This window comes from Octopus bimaculoides, chromosome 12 (assembly GCF_001194135.2).
Source record: "Octopus bimaculoides isolate UCB-OBI-ISO-001 chromosome 12, ASM119413v2, whole genome shotgun sequence".
Taxonomy (NCBI): Eukaryota; Metazoa; Mollusca; class Cephalopoda; order Octopoda; family Octopodidae; genus Octopus; species Octopus bimaculoides.
Genome location: NC_068992.1, coordinates 61,804,207 through 61,809,922, shown reverse-complemented (window position 1 = coordinate 61,809,922; position 5,716 = coordinate 61,804,207). Strand labels below are relative to the sequence as shown.

The 5,716-nt window shown below is 38.3% G+C and overlaps 1 protein-coding gene across 1 annotated transcript in view; it reads left to right on the top strand.

Moving 5' to 3' along the window:
* The first annotated feature begins 4,743 nt into the window (after window positions 1-4,743).
* LOC106878318 (SPRY domain-containing SOCS box protein 1) overlaps window positions 4,744-5,716 on the top strand; it is a 138,645-nt gene continuing 137,672 nt past the window's right edge. Inside the window, exon 1 of the mRNA XM_052972218.1 lies at window positions 4,744-4,826. The gene's annotated coding sequence lies outside the window, so the exon portion shown is untranslated. The remainder of the gene's footprint in view (window positions 4,827-5,716) is intronic.

Here is a 5,716-nt window from a genome sequence, read left to right as displayed (position 1 = left end):
TATATATATAAAGGTCAAAGACAATATTGGGGTGTACTTACATACACAAAGGAAACAAAACACACACACACTCTAATTATGTAAGTACAGTGCCATATATTTTACACACCAAAGGTATACGCTTGTGAATTTGAAATTACAGGCATGTCTTTGGTGGAAATGAAGGAAAAATAAATAAAAATATACAAATAAGATGATAGTAATGATAATGATGATGATGATGATGATGATGATGATGACGACGATGGTGGCGATGATGATGATGATAATGTCGATGATTTCTTTATTAACCACTAAAGGTCTATTCTAAGAGCAAGGACAATACAGAATGATATGATATGGTACAGTATGATACGATGAGGAGTTGCATGAAGGTGTGTAAATGGTCGAAACCAAAGTAAAAAAAAAACAGAGGTTCAAACGAGAAAACTCTCTCAAAAGGAGAGAAAGTTCTGAGCAATGCTCATGGAACCCCACCAGAGCAGGTGCCCTTCCCCCATCCTACCCCTCCAGTTTACAGGCACACGTGCAGAGCAGGCGCATTCACTCAGATTATTCTTGACACTCTCATCTACCTTACAAAAAATTGGCTCAAAAGCAGCACTTCCCTCTCCATCCTCATTGTGCTTTCCAAGGAAAATCTGAAAAAGTCGATGAGGGTTTGGCCAAGGAGGAGAGTGTATGTCTTTAGCCCTTTCAATTTGGTCCATCACATAACCTCTTTTGATATGACCACCAGACAGTTAAACACAACTTGTTCTTCACAGTCTAAGTAAGGTAACAGGATGATCTTCACAGTGGACTCAGTCAATAGCTGAATGTGTCACACACACACAACAGCAGATGTTCGACCTTAATGGTTTCAAATTTTGAATACGATTCTAGCAGTTTTGAGAGAAGGGAGATGCTGATTACATTGACCCTAGTGCTCAACTGGTACTTATTTTGTTGACCTGAAACGTTGAAAGGCAAAATTGAGCTTAGAATGCAAAAAGTTGAAAGAAATACTAAGCTTTTTGTCTGACACACTAACAATTCTTTCAAATGCTACTAAAATCACCCATCATGGTATTGACCAATACATCCATGAAAGTTACCAATTGAGATAATGTCACTATCATTTGTTACTGAGGTTAGTCAGGTACAGAAATGATCCATTTGTTCGTTAATTAGTCATGATTATGGCGTATATGAAAGTGCATATGTTGCTATCATGACTTAACTAGACTTACTTATTTTCTCTCATATTCTGATTACCTCAGTTACTTTATCTATTCATTTCTCTATCAAAAATATGGCTACTCCACCAATTCCAGCACTTTAATAATTTATAACTCTAATAAGTTGTACCCCTGTTGTTTGCCCTCCATATTATCTTTTATGTCTAGTCCACATTTACTTGTCTCAGCTCCTGTATCTCTCCAGGCTCTTTGGTCCTACTTCTTGCTGTACCAAATTTGATGGTGGTAACCCAAAAGTTTTGCACCCAATAGTGAGAGGAGTGGTTCTAGCAGAGTTCTGGTCGTTTGTTATCTGCTTTTGAAAGTAAGAGAGTTGGTAAAACCATTTGATTGTGAGCAACATTCCGCTGTTGTATGCATCATTTAAGAAGCCCTTCATATGAAATTAGAGGGTTTTCATTGGTTTGACTGTCCTATTCTTTTTTTTTTGTGTTTTTACATTACAACCTACTTTAACCATTTAGCATTCAAATTACTCTGTCAAATGTAATGCATATCTACTCACATTGTTTTGAATTAATCATCCATCATCTTGTAGCTTCAACATTTTGATGATGTGATTGTTTATTATTGTAGGGTAGGACATTGAAAGGCCAGATGTGGTTAATTTGAATGTAAAACAGAATTTTTGGGCCTGATATGGCTAATTTAAATGCTAAAGGGTTAAAGCTATCCTTCCATTACCCCTGCTAACACCACCTTCTGCATTCCTGACATCTCATCTTCCCCAACATAGCGCTCACTATTGCAGTGGTATGTGGACTACTGTGCAGTATAGCATGATATTGTTTAAGCAGAAAGGAGTTCTCCAGGGTTTATTGCAATGTTGTCAGCATGGAAAATGGACATTAAAGGATGATGATGAGGATGAAGAAAATGTGTACATGATGCCACTAACAAAATTTGTTTGAAAAGACTCTCCGAGAAATTAATAAAGAGTGATTTTGTTTATAGAGTTGACCTAAGGCTGAACAACTATTTTGTTGTTATTAAAAAAAAAAAATGTTGAATAATGTGAATGGCAGAGCAATGTGAAAAAAAGTGTCTAACTCAAGGACATAATGCCCCACCGTATGCTGAATTCACAACCTTATGATTGGAAGCCAAATACCTAACCACTAAGCCACATGTTTTCACACTCTGGAAACAGCTTGCTTGGAAACAAAGAGGGGTTGATGACAGGAAAGGCCACCAGCCACAAAAAATCTCTCAACAAACTCTGCTTAACCCATGCAAACATAGAAAAGTGGACGCTAAGAGATGATGATGATGATGCGTGAGTGTGTGTGTGTGTATGCATCTGCATTAATCTCCCTACTGCTTGACAACCAATGTTTGTTTACGTCCTTGTAACTTGCTTTAGCAAATGAAGTTGATAGAATCCATACCAAACTTAAAAGAATAAGTACTGGGGGCGATTTGTTTGACTGAACCCTTAAATGCAGTGTCCTGGGATGACTAGTTCAAAATCTGAAACAAATACATGGTGATATACAAAGGCAGTATATTTCTATTGAAATAGGGTAATGAAAGGATTAAGGAAAGGGTTGTGGTCAATTTGGCTTTCCAAACCACTTCATGCCATGGGATAACAGTTTCAAATATGCAAAAATATGCAAAAACATATGATGGTCACGACTGGAACGACTTTGATCATTGGTCTGCTCATTCAAGTTAGACCTGGGGTTAAACAACAACCAACAATTAATTGTTGGTGTTAAAAAGAAGGAATGATATCATGGAAAATGTACTCTTAGACATACGATAGTACGAGGTGGTCACGACTAGAACAACTTAGATCATGGATTTGTTCGCTCGGTCAGAACTGACCAAGGGTTAAAGAACCGAACAACCAGCCAACCCACCAACAAGTGTTCGACATTCAGACTAAATTATAGCATCGACAGTATAGAAGTTTTTGAAGAGGAATAAAGCATTTACGAAATAAATAAATAAGATAAAGAAAGGCAGCGACTTCAGTGCTTTTTTCTCTCTTTTTTTTTTTTGCCCCGTTTTTAATGTCATCGATGGGATCAACAGCTAGAGACAGTTTCATGAGCAATGTATGTTGAGGTCATCGTAGCTAACATTTTGAAAGTCCGAGTAAATTGTTTGGCAGCAAAAAAATAACGCTGGAGAGGAAGAAAGATAAATAGACTCACGAAATGAAAAAGAAGGAAAGAGAAAACAAGCAAAAGACTCGATATTCGGTCGATAAAATAAACATGGCTTATAGTGAGATTTAATCGTAATACTTATTGGCGGTGATGGTCAGCAATGGTAGTCAATTAAGTATATCCCAATAAAGATTTAATTTTATTGGGAGAAGTAGACAGTGCGGATGTGTGATATGTATGCCTTTCTCAAGGGCAACAGCGACACAGGTAAAGGGAAATGACGGAAGCCGGGAAGAAGAGAAACCAAATCAAGATATCAGCAACTAACCGGTACTTTCTTTATTCAGGGCAAACGGCATTCGATATTTTGAATTCTTACGCCACACACACACACACGTCACTAGAAGATATTCCTGAGAAATTTACCTTGTGTCAACTGTTTTAATGTAAATGCATACACACATTCGACTTAACGAGGGTGTTTCTGCCTGTTCGGTCGATCTCGGTGCTAGAAAAAGAAGGCAACATCATACTGCATCGTCTTTACGAAGGTGGGAGGGGGGGGGGAGAAGAAAGGACATATTAAAAATGTAGTCCTTGATACTCATGCCTCTACCCTCCACTTAGAAAAAGAAAGACAAAAGCTGGAATGCCTTTGATCACAGGTCAGTACGACGAGGCTTGACATGGAGCTAAACATCAACATATAAACGGACACGAAGTAATGTTATATACGTGTGATGGATGGTGTTACAGAGTAAAGACGTGGATCATAATGGTGAATCCGAAGTGGTGGGTGGTGATCGTCGCTCTATCAACAACACAACTAAGTCATCACTTCTCTTCTCTCGACTGTTTCTTAATCACTGATGTCAATATTACTGACGCCTTCCTCCTTGGCCATGCACACACATATATAACTACCTCAGAGTCAAACCCACACAACTATCATGACCGCAGTGAGAAGCCACCACCATTAACGTAGTAGTAGTTGCCATCAACACCACATCACTATCCCTCTCGCTTGTGCGCCACTGTCATCACCGTCGCTGCTATCGATACCCCCTTCACTACTATCAATCTTTCTATGCTTTCTCCACCATCGCTACTATTAAAAATACATTCACCACCACTACTACGACTAGTAATGCCTCCTCCCCGACTGCAACTACCACCGCCGCTAGTATTTACAATGACTCCGTCACCACTATCACTACTGTACTGTCAAGCCTCTCCCTTCACCACCGCCAACCATCAGCGTCGCCGCCATCGCTTCTACTAGCAATACCCACACCACCACTATCACTATCGCAACTACTATCAGTGCCTCGACTACCACTGCTATTGTGACGAAGTTGTCGCTGTCGGTCGGTCTGTAACATGTTAGTCACGTGAGGTGTGCCGTGTGGTGAGTGAACAGCAGCAGCAGCAGTCATTGTTGTTGTAGAAGAGGAGGGAAGAAAAGAAGGTAAGCAGAGAGAAAGAGAGAAATACGATTATACATAGAAGAATAGGAAAGAGATAGACAAGAATATAGATAGAAGAGTGAGTGTAAATGAGACATAGAGAAGTGAGAGAGAGATTCATGGATGAGAAAAAGAGAGAAAGACAGATGCAATAAAGGGAGAGAGAGAGAATCACAGAGAGGAAAAAGAGAGTAGAGAGACACTCAGAAGGTGAAAGAGAGATAAGAGATAGACACAAGAGAGAAAAAAAAAGTGGTAAATACAGAAAACAAGAGAAATTTATGTAGATATAGAGAGTGGTAAAGGGGGAGAATTAAAAAGGAGAGAGAAAAAGGAAAGAGAAGTGGCATAAAGAGAGTGAGAAAAAGAAAGATATTCATATAGTGGGTAACAGAGGGAGGGAGAAGCAAATACATATACAGGGGGAAAAGAGTGAAAGGCAGAGAGACAGAGAGGGACAGAGATGCAGTGTACCATGGGGGAGAAGAACAAGTGATCAAGAACCACAACAAACGGAATAATATTAATAGTAGTAATAATGATATTATTATTATTATTAACAGTATCATCTATAGAAGACTAGTTGTAGGTATAATTAATATAATCTTCTGTAATATATATATATACATATATATACACACACACACATATACACAAGTTGTGTTTGTTGTAGTCACCGTCCTTATCGCTGTCACAATCCTATTATATATATATATATATATATATATATAGATATATGAGTGTGTATATATTTTTACGTCTTTTTAAAATATATTGTACATATGGGTGTGTGGGTATGTTATAAATGATTAATAAACTCATGTGTGAGTGTATAAGCTAGACACATACATACATACATATATCTGGTCACACATACACACCAGTTTCTAAC